Source organism: Podarcis pityusensis (genome assembly GCF_964106645.2).
Source record: "Podarcis pityusensis genome assembly, chromosome: 5".
Taxonomy (NCBI): domain Eukaryota; kingdom Metazoa; phylum Chordata; class Lepidosauria; order Squamata; family Lacertidae; genus Podarcis; species Podarcis pityusensis.
The window spans coordinates 89,290,829-89,313,014 of NC_138032.1; the positions used below are offsets into that span (position 1 = coordinate 89,290,829).

Sequence of the window (22,186 nt, forward strand, 5' to 3'; positions counted from 1 at the left end):
TCCGTACTTAACCTGAAACTGTTCTTAACCTGAGGTACCACTTTAGCTAATGGGGCCTCCCGCTGCTGCCATGCCGCGGGAGCTTGATTTCTGTTCTCATCCTGTAGCAAAGTTCTTAACCTGAGGTACTATTTCTGGGTTAGTGGAGTCTGTAACTTGAAGCGTATGTAACCCGAGGTACCACTGTACTGGGAAAACCATAGCTTTAACTATATGGACCTTTGTTGGCAAGATGATGTCTCTGCTTTTTAAGATGCTGTCTAGGTTTGCCATTGCTTTGCTGCCAAGGGTAGGATTTCAGAACTCTGTTCCACCCCCACGCGTGGGCTCCCGGAGGGATAAATTGCCATTAATATATCCTCTCCTGCTACTCCATCCCCACGCAGCAGACACGTGTCGGCGGGGGAGGCGCCGGGCTGCCCGCACGCCTCCTCTAATTGCGGGGGAGCGCGCGGGAAGCAGGGAAAGGCGAGGCGAGCTCGGGCCGCGCTGCGCGTGCGGACGCGGCCCCCGCGGGGCATGCTAATGAGGTGGGCGGGGCCGCCTCCCATTGGCCGCCCGCCGCGCGTCTGGCGGTGAAGTCAGGGCTTTTTCTTGTCGCCCGAGGCGAAGCGGCGCGGATTGCTGCGGCGCGCTGCGCGGAAGGAGCTTCTCCTGCAAAAGCGGCAGCGGGGAAAGAGCGAGGTAAGAGGGCAAAGGGAAGGAACGCGCGTCAGGGGGAGATTTAGAACCTGCGTGTCTGCGTGAACGTGTGAACTGGGCTGGGATGCTGCTGCTGCTGGTGTCGCCGCCTCGGACTCTTCCAAGAGGGAATCCGGCTTATCCCGAGAGAGGCTTTGCGGGGGCGCGCGTGCACGCGCACGCGCGCTTTTGCTTGCTTTAAAGGCCCGGCTCTTGGGCTGTTAGAGACGGCTGCTTGGAACGCGGAGGTTGCTTGGAACGCCTTGATTAGAACGCCTCCCCCGCGCGGATTTAGGGACCTCTTTAGGGAGTTGCAGAACCTGGTTCCCTCTCTATGTGTGTGTTTTGCAAAAGAACAAGTCGAATTGCCCCCCTCCCCGTTCGCACGGCGCGGAGATTCGGGTGTGATGGCAGCCCCACCCGGTGGATCTTCGCCGTGGCAAACGGGTTTTCTTGATTCCCCCCCCCCCCAACGCCCCAAGAACTGGGCTGATGATGGGAGTCCATCTTTAAGGTGGTTGCCTTTTATAGACTGCGCGACCTTGACTTTCGGATGCCGGCGGTGCTGGAGGTTAAAGATCGTCGTGCATTGTTTTGCGGGGGGGGGGGGAGGAGGAGAGAGAGCAAGGCGGTTGTCGCGTCCTGTATCTGTTGCTAGGAGCGGGTGAAAGTAGCATCTTCTCCGGGAGAGATCCCAGGAAGCGGCCGCTGGTGGCGCGTGGCGGTTCATTCACCGCCGTTTTGCCCGCAGGGGAATGGCATCCCTTCTCCTCCTCCTCCTCCTCCTCCGCTCAAAATCCAACGGGGAAGATCACTTGCGCGAGCCCCTGTGGGAAGGAACGGGAGCTGCGCAGGAGCTGCATTTAGAAAACTGGTTGTGTGTGTGTCTCACTCTTCTCCTGGGTGTTGACCAGGAATTGCTGTGGCCAATTTTTTCTGATTTACATGCAGAAATGTAAAATACCTCTGTGGGTTTATTTGGCTGTGTTGTGTTCGTTCGTTCTTCTTCTTTAAAAAAGCAGTGTACATTAGAGATTTATTTGCCCGCGCAGAGCAAGACAAAGAGCTGAACGCTTGTGAATTCGCATTGAGTAAAGAATGAAACCTGTATCTATGGCGTGCCAGGAACATTTACTGTTAGGCCCTTCAGCCCTTCCAGTCTTGAGGATTGGGGGGGGGGTTGGGTTTTCTTGCTAGCTTGCTGCTGTGAACACGAAAGCTCCCACTTACTTATTTATTAGGCTATTAGTATAATGAAGAAAAGCCACCTCAGGCCTGTTGTAGGTATCCTGTTTCCATCAAAGAGTGTGTGCTTGTATTGGCAAACCTTCTGCTTCGTTTTAGAAAGGGCATTTGCTTCTACAAATGTATTATACAAACAAAGCATTTTCAGGCATGGGAAATGTGTGTACGCTGGGGGCTATTCAGTTGCATTTCTGTTAACCGGCGAGTTGAATTTTCAGGGGAGACCCTTGCCTTTAATTTGAAACCCCTGTCCTTTCTCCCTATCAGGATGCTGTGACAGAGACTTTATGTATAGGATTGCAGCTTTAAAACATAAAACAGCTGGGAGTAAGCCCAGTTTAATGAATGGGACTTCTTTTTGACTAGATATGTATAGGATTGGGCTGTAAGTGACCCGCACTGAGACCTTCTGTGGAATAGGTGGATAATTATAATAATAATGGTAATAATTTATTATTTATACCCCGCCCATCTGGCTGGGTTTCCCCAGCCACTCTGGGCGGCTTCCAGCAAAATATTAAAATACAATAATTCATCAAATATTCATCACACCCTTCTCCCAGGCCTGTGCCGTTGTGGACTTACTTTCGAAGGGCTTATAATATATCTACTGTGGCAACTGTAATAAATTCATTGAAAGTTGCTCTTTAGTTGCTATTCAGCTGGATCAAAAGGAAAATGTCATGAGTGAGTACACATTACCAGTGTGCTCCCACTGCTGGCTTTTGAATCATCCTGCGTGTAGCATAATTCACAACGCAGCACCGTCTTGTAAGGGTGTGTTTGTTTTTTAAAAAAGAAATATTGCTGTTTGACGTGTTTTCCCTCAAACCAGCTTCATTCTGAAAGGAAAACTTGAGCCACGTTTCACTTCACTTTTAAGCTGAGGTGTGTACATTTGAGGCAGCCGTTGCACATGCGCAGATGATGGCGCTTGCGCACAGATGACAATCTTAATGGAAAGGAGGGTTTGCGGGCTCAGGAAACCAAACAGTAATGTGCAATGTGTAAAGCAGGGGTCAGAAAACTTTTTCAGCTGTGGGGTGGTCCACCGTCCGTCAGATCGTGGGGGGGGGGGCAGACTATATTTAGGGTGGGGGAAATGAACAAATTCCTATGCCCCACAAATAACCCAGTGGTGCATTTTAAATAAAAGCACACATTCTACTCATGTAAAAACACGCTGATTCCTGGGCCATCCGTGGGCCGGATTGAGAAAGCGATTGGGCCAGATCCAGCCCCCGGGCCTTAGTTTCCCTACCCATGGACTAGATTGCCTACCCCTGGCGTAAAGACATCCCAGCCCCCCTCTGACTGTGTGCAGATGCAACTCGAAACACAGCAGGGGGAAGATGTCCTTGCTGCACTTTAAGCTGCTAATGTGTACATAGCCTAAGTCTTTTCATCGGGTAAGCGTCAAATCCAATTAAATGCATTCAGTAAGCATCCAGATCTCTCCCTGCTTTTCCGTAAAAGGTAAAGGGACCCCTGACCATTACGTCCAGTCGCGGATGACTCTGGGGTTGCAGCACTCATCTTTCTTTACTGGCAGAGGGAGCCAGCGTACAGCTTCCGGGTCATGTGGCTAGCATGACTAAGCCGCTTCTGGCAAAACCACAGCAGCACACGGAAACGCCGTTTACCCTCCTGCCGGAGCAGTACCTATTTATCTACTTGCACTGGCGTGCTTTCAAACTGCTAGGTGGGTAGGAGCAGGGACTGAGCAACAGGACCTCACCCCGTTGCGGGGATTTGAACCGCCGCCCTTCTGATCGGCAAGCTCTAGGCTCTGTGGTTTAATCCACAGCACCACATGCCACAGTTATAAATGCTTTAAAAAAAGAGGCCATGAGCAGGCAAATTTTGCTGAGCCTCCTAAAATATTAAGAATTACAGAAGCGGCTTAGTCATGCTGCCCACATGACCCGGAAGCTTTACGCTGGCTCCCTTGGCCAATAAAGCAAGATGAGTGCCGCAACCCCTGAGTCGGTCACGACTGGACCTGATGGTCAGGGGTCCCTTTACCTTTATTTTTACTGGTGAATCCCTACGTTCAGCAAGCTCTGAAATATGCAGATTCTTGGATATAATGAACCAGCATGGATTTGAACATAGAGCACTTTCACATTACCTAGAAACCCAAAATTAAAGACATATGTACCATAAGATATCCCAGAACAGATGGACAATTGGACAATAGAAATGAGAAGGAAATGAATTGCCTCCAGATTATTAACACTTAACTAGAAAGTTTGACATTGCTCACATGCTTAAACCAAAACATCCTATTATTAGAAAAGCAGACCCTTGACAATTAGCAGTTAATGTTGGGGATGTAGTTTGTTTTGTAATGAACCCCATCATAGTACAAGCCAAGCCGTAAAGAGAATGGAAATTTGGCCAATGGTGTTTCTTCGAAAGCGAGGCAGTAGCAACCAGAATACAGAATATGCTCTGTAAAATGTGAGCCCCTTCCTTTGTGTCGTGGGGACACATGTACAGAAACTATTTGAAAATCCTGTGTTGAAAGCAAAGCCAGTAAATTAGGCCAGATATTTTCATATTTACATTTTTTTTTTACCTTTTTTGCAGATAATGTTAATGAAAGCAAAGCATTAGATCATTTCATATTATTGCCATACATCAAGGGCAGAATTTGGGTTATAGTCTTTTTAAGTTCTGCTTGGCTGGGATCCTCCAAAACTTTTTCTTTGTCAGATGGCCCGGTGCAATCTACCAGGTCATGTAGACTACATCTCCCATCATCCTTGACCCATGGCTGTGCTGGCTTGAGCTCATGGGAGATGCAGGATCTGACCTTACCTTGACAGAGAGAGATATTCCAGGCTGAGTATGAAAAGGGAATCGGCATAAACATTCACACTGTTCAAAAAAATAAAATATGGTGCCCCACAGTTCTGGTCCCCAGTGTGTTACAGAGGTTAGACTGTCAGAATTTGACCTTGGGAGGGTTCAAATCCCTACCCAACCATGAAACTCGCTAGATTACTCTGCGCCCGTCACTCAGTCTCGGCCTAACCTACCTCACAGGGTTGATGTGTGCATAACATGGGGAGGGGCTCCTTGGAGGAGAGGTGTAAATGAGTAAATAAATAGGCTGTCTTTTTCAGATCGGAGGAGGCAAGGAGTTGCTGTGCCTTTAGAAGCCAAGTGAAACTTCAGGGGGGATTCCTTCCTTTGCAGTTTGCAGCTAGAAGTGCGCCGGGGTTGCAATTTTTGACACTGGGCTGCTGAGGCGCTCTGCTGTTTTGGCACAGTGCCCCCTGGCAGCGTGGGGCAACGTTGAATGCATGGATTGGGAGCGGAGATCTGCCACCCAACGAGGGAGGAGGACCCTTGTTTCCGATGCGTGGGAAGGGAAAGAAAGGAGCACTGAGTTGGCAGCTGGCTACAGAGGTGGGTGGATCAGAAAAGAAGGGAAAGCAGCGGTTCCTGCCCTCCCCCCCAAGTTTGGAGCTTAGGAGAAAGCTGGGCAGTCATCTGCCTGGCATTGCAACACTTCCATGAAGCTCTCAGCACCAGAGGCGCTGCCACCGGTGTCACAATCTCATGCACACAGCTCTGAATAGAAGCGCTGTGTTGTACTGAGAACTGTTAGGAAGGGCAGGGGAGGGTGGTCCTCTGGTTGCCTCACCAGGCAAACTATTTAGGGCTTGAAAGTGGAGAAGGAAGATTGCGTGAAAAGGGCAATAGTGACTTTGAAAAAGAATGGGGACCTTTTACAGTCATACCTCGGGTTACAGACGCTTCAGGTTGCGTTTTCTCGGGGTACGGACCCGTCAAAACCCGGAAGTACCGGAACGGGTTACTTCCAGGTTTCGAGGGCCGTGCATGCGTAGAAGCACTAAATTGCGCTTTGCGCATGCGCAGAAGGCCGAATCGCAACCCGCGCATGCGCAGAAGCGGCGCTGCGGGTTGCGAACACTGCGGGTTGCAAATGTGCATCCCGCACGGATCACGTTCACTGTACAATATATTTGCAGAAACAACAAGAAGAAATGGTGTCGCTGGCTGGATTTAAATAAACATTTGCAACTTTATTTCTTGAGAACCAGAAGTATAACAGTGTGACAACATATTACAGTATACAAACAGCATAATGTCTCATTGGATGTAACACACCAGAAATAGTAGTTGAGGGAAGTCAACAGGGAGGGGGGAAATTGGAAAATGTGTGCTTAGTAACATTATTGGTTATTTGTTATGAGAAAAGAAACTTAATAAAAATTATTTAAAAACAAAAAGTGGAGAAGCTAGAGCATCGCTGATCTGACCGCAGGGATTTCCAGAGGCTCTGGGGCTCACTGTGACATCAGTTAAAGCCCCCCCCCCCCCCCCGCAAGGCAAGGGCCTGTGGACTGAGCACCCCTGGATTTAGGAAACTCCTGTGCACCACACAAAATGCTAAGGATATAGATGGGCTCTGACTGGCAGCCTGCCTCTGAAAAGAGTGGAAGTTGGAGAAAGAAGAGGCTGGTTGCTGGAGCAGTCTTCAAGGCTGCTACCTGGGATAAATGCTTCACCTGACCAGTGAATGGACTGGCTGTGCTTGCTGTCAACTATGCTCCCTCCAGGCCACAGACTTATAATATCACTCGGGACACGAGAAAGGCCTTAGTGAGTGCCGGTTAGCTAGACAAGGTCTGTCCATTCCTTACCATATAAGGTTTACTATGGTAAATATGCCTCTTTGCAAGAGCTTGCAGCCTTGCAAATGAAAGGCACTGGGGTATTCTTAATTATTAGGAGAACGATCACAGCTTCCCCCCTCTTCTTTCTGTACAAACTGAGATTTATTTCCATTGCTGTGGCAGTGCATACTCAGTGATGTGACCGGCTGAGATAAACAGGAAGCAAAGAAGCGGTAATAAAAGAAATATGATTTTGTAATTATGAATTGCATTGTAACTGGTGCTGCCCCTCTAGGAACACGGCGTTTCTAGAACGTTGCCAAAAATCTCTCTAAAAGACTGCAAAGAGCTAAATGGCCTTGGGTAGCTCTGCCAGCTTCTAGGAAGCAAGGACGTTTTTAATTGGGCATAGGATGTGCCAGGCATAATGGTGGCTAATGAGTTGGAAAAAAGCATCTCTGAGCAGGATGCTGGCCTTCTTCTCACCTGTCTGCAGTCAGTTGGTTCAGTGCAGGGGGTAGAATAATGGAAGGCGTAAGTTGCAGAGCAGGGGACATCATCCGTGCCGTGGGTCTCATAGGTCCTTTAAGATGTTGCTCTGTTCTTTGTTCCTGTTTCCCAGATGTAGCAAAATTCACTGAATCATATAATCCTAGAGTTGGAAGGGACCCAAAAGTCCTCTCATTCAATGGGTCATTCATGCAATGCGGGAATTCATGTGTGCTGAAGCTCACTGGGTGACCTTGGGCCAGTCAAAGCCTCTTAATCTACCTCGCAGGAGTGTTGTAGCGGTTAACTGAGGAGGGAGGTGTACCATGCACTCCTTGGAGAAAAAGGTGGGGCATAAATTTCAGTATGTAAGGTCTTCTGCTGACCTTAAGAAAGCTGGAGGGGCCAGCCAGATGGAGATGTCAGTCGCGAACTGGGCATCCAGAGCTCTCCATGTGGTCACAATTGGACCTGCGCCAGTCGCAAAAGGCACCTGGCACCTGGCTAATTTCAAACACTGCCCTCCGTGAAGCACATTTAGCACCCCCCCTTGCCAGTAGGTCCCAAGGCAGGGAACGACAATTTAAAATCCAGCATTTTGTTGTTGTTGTTGTTGTTTAGTCGTTTAGTTGTGTCCGACTCTTCGTGACCCCATGGACCAGAGCACGCCAGGCCCTCCTGTCTTCCACTGCCTCCCGCAGTTTGGTCAAACTCATGCTGGTAGCTTCGAGAACACTGTCCAACCATCTGGTCCTCTGTCATTCCCTTCTCCTTGTGCCCTCCATCTTTCCCAACATCAGGGTCTTTTCCACGGAGTCTTCTCTTCTCATGAGATGGCCAAAGTATTGGAGCCTCAGCTTCAGGATCTGTCCTTCCAGTGAGCACTCAGGGCTGATTTCCTTCAGAATGGAGAGGTTTGATCTTCTTGCAGTCCATGGGACTCTCAAGAGTCTCCTCCAGCACCATAATTCAAAAGCATCAATTCTTAGGCGATCAGCCTTCTTTATGGTCTAGCTCTCACTTCCATACATGACTACTGGGAAAACCATGGCTTTAGGTATATGGACCTTTGTTGGCAAGGTGATGTCTCTGCTTTTTAAGATGCTGTCTAGCATAAAACAGTTAAAATAAAATGAATGAAAGGGCCGTAGGTTGCACCCCAAAATGCTACCTCCGAGAAGACTAGTTTTGAACCTGATGAAACCGCAAAATCTTGGGGATGTTAGAATGGTCACACTGATATATTTTGCCACTTGGAAGTTTTATTTTGCTTCTTCTAAGATCTGCCCGGTGTGATCCACAAGGAGACGGTCTCTGGGGAAATTAATTATTGAAAGGGTCTGTTTAATATTTTACAGTTGCTTTTTGATACGGCTTTAAAATGAATTCTCTCCAAACTGGGTGAGTAGGCAATAAAATGGCAAAGCAATTAAATATAAGCAAGTTGAAAGCGATGTATGATTCGTCCCCAACCCCACGAATTTCACATATGGGCTCATGAGGTGTGAACTGGCATTGACTTACGAGAAATGAGAGCTTTATCTGAGTAGATAGCTTGGAGACGATGTTGACCCCGTGTGCATGGCAGCTGTGGAAATGGGATTGTCATGAAAGGGGTTGAAAAGAACACGGCAAATATCATAATGCTTTTATGCAAATCTATGGGGCGATCACACTTGGAACGCCATGGGCAGTTCCGGTTGCTTCAAAGAAAGGATACCACAGAGCAGGAGACATTTCAGAAAAGGGCAAGCCAAATGATTGAGGGTTGGAGGAACTCTCCTATGATGGAACCAGGAGGGTTGGAGCCACCACCTCAGGTGGTGGAAATCCCAAGAGGCAGTGCCTGGTGTTTGAAATTAGCCAGGAGCCAGGCGCATTTTGCACCTGGCTATCAGCCAGTTGTGACCAAGTGAAGATGGCTGGGCCTGATATCTCCACCATCTGGAGATCCTTAGATCTGGTCTGTTTTCACACACTAATAGCACATCCTGTAGAATTCTATCAGTTATATTTTACCTGCACAATTGGAATGAATTTCAGGAACCAAAATGCTTTTTCTATGCAACCTGAGCAGGAGCAGCGAACAAGATCATATCTAATTGTTGTCACTTGACTTCACTTACCCCACCCGTCTGCCCTGCTCACAGTTATGAGGAATATTCTTATGTTATGAAGGGTCTGTGTCACCATTAAGAAAAAGAGGAAGGAATAGAAATATATTTGGACTGTCCCCGGGTAAAGTGATTTTTCTTTTAAGTTCTCAGATTTCTTAGCCTAAAGGTTCTCGTCCGAACTAGCCAGATGTTTAACTGAGAATCACAGCTGGTCCATCATTTAAAAAATAAGACTTTAGAGCTGTCTTGCCCCAAAATAGCAACTAGACATTCTGTTTTGGTGACTGTAACCTTGGTTTGAGGATCAATTTGGGACCTAGCTTATATATCTTGAGTTTCTAACGCTGCCGGCACTACTCTGCAGGCTTCTCAAGCGTTTTTTGCCGGGCAGAGATGTATCCTTGGTCTTTGACAATGCCTCTTGCTTCCCAGAATGAAGGATGAAGAGGTCAGTGTGTGACTGTAGACTCTTACAAAGTTAAGAGTCGCGTCATGGGATCTGCCGACTGCCTCAACTGCTGTTCGAATGTAGCCCCTGGAAGCTCTGGTAGAGAAAGATTCTCCCCTCCAGACTTATATGGCTGCCCTCCTTTTTGTAGAAGAATATCCAATATGACAGCTAGGGAGGCAACAGATCTTCAAAGCCTTGCATCACTCCTGGAAGGCACCCAAGCGAACTTGGACAACAACCAGACTACATACGATGCTGAATGTGCCACTGAATTATTGTGTTGCTTTACTGTTAATAGCAGGAGTGCCTGATCAGTTTTGGGACTTCAAGACAGAGGGAGCATTTTTAAACCTTTTCTTCACCCACCGTGGTTCCAGTGTGTGATGTCAGGTGCGGATTGTATGCAGGATGCAGCTATGCCTGTAGTATGCTGCTATGGTTGATTCTAGGGACACGGGTGGCGCTGTGGTCTAAACCACTGAGCCTCTTGGGCTTGCCGATCAGAAGGTTGGTGGTTCGATTCCCTGCGATGGGGTGAGCTCCCATTGCTCTGTCCCAGCTCCTGCCAACCTAGCAGTTTGAAAGCACACCAGTGCGAGTAGATAAATAGGTACCACTGCAGCGGGAAGGTAAACGGCATTTCCATGTGCTCTGGTTTCTGTCACAGTGTCCTGTTGCACCAGAAGTGGCTTAGTCATGCTGGCCATATGACCCATAAACCTGTCTGTGGACAAACGCCAGCTCCCTCGGCCTGAAAGCGAGATGAGCGCCACAACGCCATCGTCACCTTTGACTGGACTTAACCTAAGGTTACCAGACGTCCCCATTTCCCAGGGACAGTCCCCGGGTTTACAAATCAGCCCCCATACAAAATCCATTGAAGTTGAAAAGTGTCCGTGGATTCATTGAAAAAAATCTGGTAACCTTAACTTAACCGTCCAGGGGTCCTTTACCTTTTCTTTTCTTTTTTTTACAGTTGGATTCTGGAATGGAAGGATTGTAGGAATGTGTGTAAGAACAAAATGCACATGCATACCTGTCATGAACTGGCAGGACAACGGGGAAGAGGAAGAGGATCCCGGTGGGACACACTGGGGCAAGCTGGGGAAGGAGAGGTTAGTGTAGGGAGTTCTCACAGAGTGACAGAGGCTGGGGGTCAGTGCACAGGAATCAAAGTAACAGGACCCATCAGCAGAACCAGAGGGGCTTCTGCCTCCATGAACCCAACGAGCTCTGAGGTGTAGGGAGCACTCCTGGAGGCTGAGGCAGGCAAGGGCCCACAACCCAGCTCCCTAGCTGGCCAGGTGGTGCTCGCTAGCTTTGGGATGAGGGTTTGTGATTCCTCAGCTGGAGTAGGCTCAGAACAGGGGAGAGTCACCTGCCTCATCAAGCCCAGATGCTGCAATCACCAGGCAAAGTATAAAAAGGCAGCAGAGCTGGTGTCTGCGCAACTGCCCATGTTGAAGGACCTCAGCATAGATGCTCCAAGGTCTCTGTGGCACAGTGCTTCGCTTTGGACATGTGGATTGACCCCCCCAACTGGGGACTGGACATACTGACTTGCTACCAGGTAGGCCGGGGGTTCAAGACCCAGACCATGCAATGGTGAATATGCACTGCACTCAAGGCCAGATTTAGGTTTGATGAGGTCCTAAGCTATTGAAGGTAATGGGGCCCTTTATATGTCCAGCTGTCCTTTGTCAACAACCAATTGTCGTTGTTTTTTGTGTTGAATATATGCTATTTGGTAATTTATGGACCTAGGTAAAGGTAAAGGGACCCCTGACCATTAGGTCCAGTCGTGACCGACTGTGGGGTTGTGGCGCTCATCTCGCTTTATTGGCCGAGGGAGCCGGCGTACAGCTTCCAGGTCATGTGGCCAGCATGACTAATCCACTTCTGGCAAACCAGAGCAGTGCGGGGAAATGCTGTTTACCTTCCCGCCGGAGCAGTACCTATTTATCTACTTGCACTTTGATGTGCTTTCAGACTGCTAGGTTGGCAGGAGCTGGGACTGAGCAACGGGAGCTCACCCCGTCGCAGGGATTCGAACCGCCGACCTTCTGATCGGCAAGTCCTAGGCTCTGTGGTTTAACCCACAGTGCCACCCGCATCCCTATTTATGGACCTAATAGGTATCTAAAGCCATTTGCACATAACAAAATATATATTTCATCAAAGGTATTGTTGAAATGAAATACAATCAAGAAGTACATTAATAGTGAAATACAATTAAGAAGTAGTATATTTTTTGGGAGCCCCCGAGAGGGTGGAGCCCTAAGCTCTAGCTTGTTTAGCTTATACATAAATCCGGCACTGACTGCACTGCAAATTTAGCATTCTGTTGGGCATCGCTAAACAGGATAGTTGCTTTCTTACGCTTTATTTATGGGCCGTAGGAAGGGACAGCTGATTTGGGGGAAGAACATAAATGTGTCATCGTGTTAGATACTGGCAAATAGCAGATGGCTATAGTGGCTTTGGCAACCAGCATGCCCATGAGAAGTTTATTTCTTTGAGGGATGGGCAAACTTCTGCCCACGGAAAATCCTCCAGACATGACCAGTTCTAGGAGCTAGATGAGTTTCGTGCTGATTTCTGCATTGCTTGAGAAAGAACTGTGGGAAGGGAGAGGTTGTATCCAAATTCCCTGCTTGTACGTAACGTTCTTTCATTGTGTCATTTTAAGATGAAGTTGAGTAACAGGGTTAAAAAGCGTGAAAAGGGTTGTTTTTTGGTGGGCCACTAGGGGCTGGTGGCAAACCTCCAGTTACATGCATATCGGGTGCTCAGTAATAGATTCAGCCTTGCCTGTAACACTTTGTCTCAAAACTGCACCAGGAACATAAACTCAGATGTTTGGGAACACAGCAATTGTGTTGGCTGTGAATAGACAATTCTTTGGCAGATACTTCAAGGAATTGATTGGTTGCAGAAGCTTAATGTGCCGTTCTTTAATACTCAAAGGCTCTTTTTCAGCTCCTCTTCTTAAAATATTAAGGGAAACATTTTTAGAGTGGCCAAACAGCTAAGAGTCTTGTTTTCAATAAGAGGTTGTCCAAGCCACATTCTGGCTGCCTGTTCCATATGAATCACTTTTGTGCTGTACATTGTAATCCTAGGTGCTTATGTGATGAGTCACAGTGGCCTACTCGGTTCTTGACTAAGGATGGTCATGATTCTTGTGCAGCAAGATACGAAGAAGGACACCCCCTCTTGTAGCTGGCCCTCTGAGCAGATTTCGTTTTAAACAGTGGCAGATAAATATCCGTGCTGTTAGGGTTGGGCGAGGTCTGGTTTTCAACATTGCGGTATATCATCAAGCTAAATATTGTGATAAACCAATATGTCACAACGTCTGAAATAAGGGTGGAGCTAGGGAGAGACCTGCCAACCTAGCAGTTTGAAAGCACGTAAAAATGCAAGTAGATAAATAGGTACCACTCCGGCGGGAAGGTAAACGGCGTTTCCGTGCGCTGCTCTGTTTCGCCAGAAGCGGCTTAGTCATGCTGGCCACATGCCCCGGAAGCTGTACACCGGCTCCCAATAAAGCGAGATGAGCGCCGCAACCCCAGAGTCGGTCACGACTGGACCTAATGGTCAGGGGTCCCTTTACCTTTAGGGAGAGGCACTGGCTGGCTTCGCAGTTGAACACGTTGTAAACTTTGGATGAGAAATTGGGTTGGCAAAAATGGAACTCCATAGCGCCTTCTGGTGTCATGGTGCAATAATGCATATACAACACATATAAAGCTCTTTTTCTTTGCAAATGTGAGCCCCAAGATTGTCAGCTGCTAGCACATTCAGGCTTGCTTTATTGTACTATCTACTAAGTTGTGCTTGGACAAGCCTCTCCCCTCTCAGTATCCATTAGTATACCAAATAGTTTGAGATTCGATTTCCATATTGTCAAGTGCATTTCATGCTCATTTCTCAGATTTCAAATTAGCCAGTGAGAAATTTGGGATCCCACACCCCAGTTGTGTGTGTGTGTGTGTGTGTGTGTGTGTGTAGGCCTATTGCTATTCAGTTTATTTAGTAAAACTGCTTGTGGCCATTGCAAAGTCCTATTGAGCACTCCTATAACTCTCTTTCCATGTGGTTCAAGTCCTCTCTGTTCAAGGTAGGAACCCCATTCTCATTATTTGATCTGGGATTCACTCAAAGCTGTGTGTCAGGGATAGGGAACCAATCCAGCTTCCATCAGCCTCAGTAAGCTAAACCAATGACCAGGAGCACACTATTGAAGGTGACCCGGAAACTACAACTAATCCAGAATGTGGCAGATAGACTGGTGACTGGGGCTGCCTTCAGGTATCTTCTAAAAGTCAGATAGTTGTTTGTTTCTTTGACATCTGGTGTGAGGGCGTTCCACACGGTGGGCACCACTACCGAGAAGGCCCTCTGCCTGGTTCCCTGTAACTTCGCTTCTCACAGTGAGGGAACCGCCACAAGGCCCTCGGTGCTGGACCTCAGTGAAGGATGGGGGTGGAGACGCTCCTTCAAGCATGCAGGGTCGAGGCTGTTTAGGGCTTTAAATGTCAGCACCAACCCTTTGAATTGTTCTCAGAAACGTACTGGGAGCCAATGTAGGTCTTTCAGGACTAGTGTTATATGGTCTCGGCAGCCGCTCCCAGTCATCAGTCTGGTTGCCGCATTCTGGATTAGTTGTAGTTTCCGGGTCACCTTCAAAGGTAGCCCCACGTAGAGCGCATTTCAGTAGTCCAAGCGAGAGATAACTAGAGCATGCACCACTCTGTTGAGACAGTCTGCGAGCAGGTAGGGTCTCAACCTGCAGACCAGATGGAGCTGGTAGACGGCTGCTCTGAACACAGAATTGACCTGCACCTCCATGGACAGCTGTGAGTCCAAAATGACTCCCAGGCTGCGCACCTAGTCCCTCAGGCCACCACCTAGATCAGCAGCACAAGTAAGTTGTTTTCAGCAGCACCTGCCCGAAATCTGTAACATTAATTCCCCACCCCCCTCATATTCTAGAGTACACCGTGCATGTGAAATTTAAAGATGGAAAGTGTGATATGCATTGAAATCCACAGAGAGCTTTTTAAAAACGACAAGTCCTTGTTTTAATTAAACACCTGCATGAAATTGCGGGTAAGGTACTGCTTGAATATGCTTCCATTTTAAACGAGCATGTGCAGGGTTTAATTTGGAACAGAGTTTGATTTGTCTTCAGGTCCCCAAAACCTAGTTTCGGGCCTTTGAGCCTGAGCCTCTGGGTTAGAGCAGAATGAATGAAAAACGAAAGACTCATCAAGTTTGCACCTGTATTCTGGCTGGAATGGAGAGCACACCTGAAAAGGTGCCACAGAACTCCTTTTAAACAGCTGCAGATTCTTAACATTTACACATGGGTATTCAGGGACACTCATTTTACTGAAGTGGTCAATCCATTGCCACTTCAGCCTGCAGGTGGGGCTAACATGATTGAATGCTCTTCTGTGCATGAAAAATACTCCATAATGCAGGGGTAGGCAAACTAAGGCCCTGGGGCCGGATCCGACCCAATCAGCTTCTAAATCCAGCCCACGGACGCTCTGGGAATCAGCGTGTTTTTACATGAGTATAATGTGTCATTTTATTTAAAATGCATCTCTGGGTTATTTGTGGGGCCTGCCTGGTGTTTTTACATGAGTAGAATGTGTCCTTTTACAGTGGTACCTCGGGTTAAGTACTTAATTCGTTCGGGAGGTCCGTACTTAACCTGAAACTGTTCTTAACCTGAAGCACTACTTTAGCTAATGGGGCCTCCCACTGCTGCTGCACGATTTCTGTTCTCATCCTGAAGCAAAGTTCTTAACCTGAAGCACTATTTCTGGGTTAGTGGAGTCTGTAACCTGAAGCATATGTAACCCGAGGTACCACTGTATTTAAAATGCATCTCTGGGTTATTGGTGGGGCATAGGAATTTGTTCATTCCCCCCCCCCAAAAAAATGGTCCGGCCCACCACATGGTCTGAGGGACGGTGGACTGGCCCACGGCTGAAAAAGTTTGCTGACCCCTGCCGTAGCGTATTGGGTATAAAGGCTTTAGCCCAGCTTTCTATGCTGATTCTCTGTGTTTGATTTTTATTTTTTTCTCATGGACATTCCCTCCCCATGGGGGAACATTCAATTATATGAAGAGTCTGAAGTGGTATGACCCGAACACAGGTTGACCTGTGAAAACTAGGCCTTGGCCAGCAGGACAGCTATGCAATCTTGCACCATGGCAATGTTTAGTGCATTTGCAGCCAGCCACCTTTAAAATAGGGACGCGGGTGGCGCTGTGGGTTAAACCACAGAGCCTAGGACTTGCTGATCAGAAGGTTGGTGGTTCGAATCCCTGTGACGGGGTGAGCTCCCATTGCTCGGTCCCTGCTCCTGCCAACCTAGCAGTTCGAAAGCATGTCAAAAGTACAAGTAGATAAATAGGTACCACTCCGGCGGGAAGGTAAACGGCATTTTTGTGTGCTGCTCTGGTTCGCCAGAAGCGACTTAGTCATGCTGGCCACACGACCTGGAAAAACTGTCTGTGGACCTAATGGTCAGGGGTCCCTTTACCTTTACCTTTTTACCTTTAAAATGTTAATAAGCAATAGTTGTATGTTCCTGTAAGGCCTGTTCTTAACTTTCTGCTTGTGGTTTTGTTTGGGAGGGTGGGAAACCATGAATGCTGGTTTGCATGAAATCCTAAGTCAGTGCTATGGTTGGGTTGCCGTATTTTGAAGAACAAAAAAGTGGACACATTTGCCGATTTCTCCTTTTACGGATCGCTCTGGCGACTCTCATGTTAAACACCCTTACTATATGTAGGCTATAGAAGCTGTGATATACAGTGGTACCTCGGGTTACATACGCTTCAGGTTACAGACTCCGCTAACTCAGAAACAGTGCTTCATGTTAAGCACGTTGCTTCAGGATGAGAACAGAAATCGTGCTTCGGCGGCGTGGCAGCAGCAGGAGGCCCCATTAGCTAAAGTGGTGCTTCAGGTTAAGAACAGTTTCAGGTTAAGTACGGACCTCCGGAACGAATTAAGTACTTAACCCGAGGTACCACTGTATTGCTTGTAGCAATGTTCTTCACTTTCCACAACAAAATAATATTAATACCTATTGCTTCCTCACTTGCCACAGGAACGTATTTGGGCCCACATCTTTGTGAACATAAGTGTGCACCGAACAATTTATCAAACTGTTTACCATGTGCATATGAACTCTCCTTAAGGGCAGGCAGATGTTAACTCTTGCCCTCCCAGACTCCTCCTCCAAGATCTTTTAGCTGAGCCAGGGTCCTTTTAGTTCAGCCACAAGAGAAGGGATTTATACAGTATGTAGCAAGTTTAAGATACTGCTCTGTTGTGATTCTCTGCTGCAGATCCTCTTAGCCAGGTGCCTTAGATCTGAGTCTAATGCATTAGAAAAATTTTCTTGGGGTACTGCAAAAAAACCAAAAACAAAACTTAAGTCATTTTGCCAATTTTAAAAAATCTGCCTGGACAGAAATTTTAATCCTGAAAAAGAGGACGTGTCCTGGAAAAAGAGGGCATATGGCAACCCTATGCTGTGGTTTGTTTCCTCTGGGCTCAGCAAAGGAAGCAGCAAGGTGGTTGTGGTTTAAGTAGTGTGTCTGTGTGTGTGTGTGTGTGTGTGTGTGTAGCTAGACATAGTTTGTTCCACACTCTGGATTATGGTTCTGTGTGAATGGGCCAGTGAAAAGGGTCATTTTTAATTGTTTGATTATAGAAAATCAAAAGTTCAACATCAGGTAAAGCAAAACAATGCAGATCTATTACTCAACAAACTTTGAGACCATGTTACAGTGGTACCTTAGTTTGCAAACTTAATCTGTTCCAGAAGTCCGTTCTTAAACCAAGGTGTGCTTTCCCATAGCAGCGGGGGACTCAATTTACAAATGGAACACACTTGACAGGAAGAGAAACATGTTCTGCTTCCAAGGCAAAGTTCACAAACCAAAACACCTACTTCCGGGTTTGCAGCATTCTTAATCCAAGTTGTTCATAAACTAAGCTGTTCTTAAACCAAGGTACCACTGTACAGCAATGGGTTGTACCAACCAACCAACCAACCAACCAGCAGTTGTATTATCTGAGCAAGATGAATTCTTCCTCACTGCTAGTTTGATGGTCTTCCTGCAGGCAGTCCTCCATTTGAAAGTAGATTAGTTTAGGAGTTTGTGTTTTTTTGAAAGTACGCAAAAATATGCTTAAGGGAGTGGTTCTGTTTTCCTTCTCAGCTGGGTAATTGCTTTACCACACTGATAGATAGCGGCATTGTGTGGATCACAAGGGTTGAGTTGGAATGGGAAGAAGGAGTGGTAGAGGCTGCTGTTTGACATTACAGATCAGACTTGTTTTTCCTCGTTTAATCACTCCCTCTGCTTCAAGTCCAGAAAGAAAACAAGCTTTAAGTTCCTGCCTCTCTGGCACACCTCTTGGGCACATACTCAAAGCTGAGGGCCCAAGCTTAAAGAACTCTAACTCAGACAATCCTGTTTTCTCAGAAAAGAGGTGCCCGGCATAATGTCTGCTTCAGCTGGGTGCTTACAGACTATCCTTTCCCTGCAGAATTATCTGCCCTCTCATTTATGGAGCAGAAGTAGACTATAGAGAATGTTTTTTAGTGTCAAGGCATAGCTGTCAACTGTCCCTTATTTGGTGGGAAACTCCCTTATCCCAGCGCCGCGTCCCGCTGCTGTCCCGGATTGATGATGTCCCGTAAATTTCCCAGGTTTCAAAGGAAGCAGCTCCTCTCTCTGCCGGCCAGGGAGGAGGGAGGCTCCAGCTGTGTTGCTTGGCTGCACTGCTCACCCAATAAGGAGACTAAGAACGACTGGGGGGTGGAGCTTGCATGCCTTGTGCCGATAAAATCGGCCGCGTTGCCTGGGGACTCACATTTGCTTAGCACTTCCCAGCGGAGAGGTGATGGTGGTTTTCCTTGCTGCATCCCCTTTGCTGGGTTGCTGCGCTGTGGGGACCACCGCTTGAGGCTTCGTTTGGCTGCTGGCTGAGCTTTCTGCCTTTGGCTCGGAGGGGCTCAGAAGTTGAACATACCTGTGCTTGGAAAATCCCTTATTTTGGCTTCTGATCCCTTATTTTCGAGGCTGCTGGTCCCTTATTTTCAAATCTTATTTTCAAATCTGACAGCTATGTGTCAAGGGTAGGAACAACATAGCTCAAAATGGCCAGACAGCGCCAGCCCACCCATGAGGGAAGGTGAGGCAACTGCCTCAGGCGGCTGGATCCATTGGGGCAGCAGACCCCAGTGTAGGTTTTTATTCCATGTTTGTTCCTGATACAGATTTTCACGCATTCCTCCTTCTCTAGCGGGGAGAGAACTACCATTTTGTGTTTCGCCTCAGGTGCCAAAATATCTTGGGCAGGCCCTGTGGTCCGGTAGCAAAAACCACCGGAGACTCTCATCTGTCTGAGTTGGTTGGCAAACCTCTCTGCTCTTTACCAGCAGAATAAATTTTATATGTGTGTGTCGCTCATAGATTGCTTATCCGTGCCCAAATAAAACATGTTTTTTGAGAACATTTCAGTAATTCTATTTTCAGCAAGGAAGCAAAGAAGCACATAAAGCTAAAGAGTTGAAGCGTTTTCCATTTGCATTTCCTTTCTCCCCACTCCTCTACTCAAGTAGTTTTTGAGGAGCTAGCAAAATGATAGTGATACCTCTGCGCTGGGGGGAAACCTTGGGTCCGTTTAACATTGCACGACTGGTTAACCAGCTCATTTGCTTTTCATTAACCAGCCTGCCAACACATGACCAAGCTGTGGGATTTGGAGTGGAGGTCACCATGATCATTTGTGGGGTTGCTATGCGGTGTCAACCACAACTTTTTGGTATAAGCTTATTTTGGGGAGAAAACTCCATTGTTTGGGAGATGGACTCCCCGTCAGAAATTCAGAAGCACCTTGAGTCTTTTCGTAAGGGAAAGAGAGTAGATGAACTTCTCCCTTTACGCCACATACCTTCCACCTCAGCGCTTTCTTCATTAGGCGTAAAGGTTGTGCAGAGAGAGCGCAGAATGTAAAAGATTTTTCTTAAAACACTTAGGTACACTTGCATGTTCATCTACACAAAATGCTTTATGCTATATATGGCTTAGGAGCACAACACCTCAAGGACTGCCCGCCCTTCCCCACCTGACCCAGACCTTGTGATCATCACCTGAGGCCCTTCTTTGTGTGCCTCCTCTATGTGACGTCCAGAAGGCGGCAACCTGAGAACAGGGCCTTTTCTGTGGTAGCTCCCAGTTTGTGGGAGCCTTTGTTTACATATCTTTAGGCATTGGACCCAAAACATTCCTCTTCTCCCAGTCCTTTGGCTAATTAAGCAATCTGTGGCCTTTCAAACTTTGTGAGTGGGGTTTTGTTTGTTGCTATGTTATGGATGTTTGTGTTTTTATACTGTAAATTGCCCTGTGATTCTCAGATGATGGGTGGCATATGAATTTAACAAAAATAATCAAATATACACTTGGGATATTTATTCATCCATGTCCCATGATGCTCTAAGCTGGAGAGAGCCAGAAGTTTCACAATTGCAGAATCCACAAGACTTCCATACAGTGGTACCTCAGGTTACATACGCTTCAGGTTACATACGCTTCAGGTTACAGACTCCACTAACCCAGAAATAGTACCTCAGGTTAAGAACTTTGCTTCAGGATGAGAACAGAAACTGTGCTCCGGCGGCGCGGCAGCAGCAGGAGGCCCCAATAGCTAAAGTGGTGCTTCAGGTTAAGAATAGTTTCAGGTTAAGAACAGACCTCTGGAACGAATTAAGTATGTAACCAGAGGTACCACTGTAGTCCTCTTTTGGTTGGTTCCAGGGCTTGGATTTAATCTTGACTGGGTAGCTGTTTTACTGAAATATAATTTATCATTGACAAACGACAGTCTTTGGAAGCGAGGAAGTTCCATAGTTCAGTGCCGGCGCAGGTGCATTTGCAGCCAGAGGATCTCTTAATTGCAGGATTGGGCAATGCCTGCATTTGAAACCTTGAACCACACTGCTAGTCAGAGGCAAGACAGTACAGAGCTTGTGCAAGGCCAGTTTTGTTTACTATTATTATGTTGAAAATTACCGTAGATTAGCAATGGCCTTTCTCGTGTCTGCTCACAAAAGGATGGTTAAAATGAAAATACCAACAGCTCACATGCCTCACAGTCTTTTCTTTCTTGTATTACGTTTATATAGCCAGAACCTCATCCTGCCTAGGTGCCTTAATTGTGGATAAAGTAATGGAACGCCTCAGGTTTTTTTACGGCATCTGATAGTGCCAGAAAGGACAGAAATGTGCTTTGTTTTGGTCCAGGACAGATAAATCTATTGGAATCGTCAGGTTTGATGAGCCGCGCCTTTCGCATAAAAGAGCCAAGCTTGGCGTGGAACAAAGCTCACTTCTGCCGCACCGACTGTATACAATCTTGCCTGTTCTGTTCTGTGTTTTTCTCCGAATTGTTTATATTGCTTCAAATATCATTGCACAACAGAACTTGGCTTGGGGCTGCTGCAAAAGGTATTTCATTCCATGTAGGGGCTTAGTCTCCCAGTGCTATTTTAGTTCGAAGTTCCTCATGAAGCTGTGACTTCATTTCATGTTCAGCCACAGGGGCCGGTCCGAGCGGCTTCCTTGTTCAGTCGTGGATGCTTGTTGGCAACCACAGAATCAAATAATTGTAGAGGTGGAAGGGACCGCGAGGGCCGTCCAGTTTAACCCTTGCAGTGTAGACATCTTTTGGCCAAAGTGGGGCTTGAACCCACAATATTAAGAGTCTCATGCTCTACCAACTAAGCTATCCCCAGGGACCCACTTTGGTTCTTGCAAGCCCTCCTATCCAGGGCTTTTCAGGCATATACATTAAAGATTCAACTTCTGTCCTGAGGAAAGCTAAATTCTATGCTTAAGGATAAGAAAATGCTGTGCAATCAAATAATGTTCTATTCATAATTCATGCAAGTGTTCAGAGCCAGGCAAATTTGTATTCCAGATCATATAACTCTGGATTTCAATGACATGAGTGCAATCTACTGTTCCCCCACCTTGTTATATAACTTTCTGAAATAGACTCGGAGTCGAGAGTGGATTTCATGCTCTTTATTCAGCTCATAGTGGTGAGGAGGAATGAAAGTCCCCTCAAAGTATCTGTTTTATATACATTATTTACACAATGGGCTGCACGTGATTGGCTAATTCCGGAATTCTCCTGTAGGCCAATCAGGTTGTGGATTCACTTCCATCTGGAGCCGGATTGGGTGGCTCCTGCAGACCAATCATACTGCTGCATTTTGGATCCTATTGTTCTAGGACCAATCAGACTGCTGCATTTTGGATCCTATTCAACTCAGTACATAACACTTTCCTTCAGTTTTTTCATATCTTCACTCCCTTCCCTGTCGGTCTTGCATCTAGGCCTCCGCTTTCTTTTCCAAAAGCCCACTGGCTTCTGGAGCTGCTGCTTCTATGCCTGTGGAAGGTTCTTCATACAATCAAGCCATCTTTTCACTTGCCGCCTCCC

The 22,186-nt window shown here is 47.0% G+C and overlaps 1 protein-coding gene across 1 annotated transcript in view; it reads left to right on the forward strand.

Annotated features, from left to right (window-relative positions):
• The first annotated feature begins 584 nt into the window (after window positions 1–584).
• SORBS1 (sorbin and SH3 domain containing 1) overlaps window positions 585–22,186 on the forward strand; it is a 201,964-nt gene continuing 180,362 nt past the window's right edge. The window contains exon 1 of the mRNA XM_081005395.1: window positions 585–684. The gene's annotated coding sequence lies outside the window, so the exon portion shown is untranslated. The remainder of the gene's footprint in view (window positions 685–22,186) is intronic.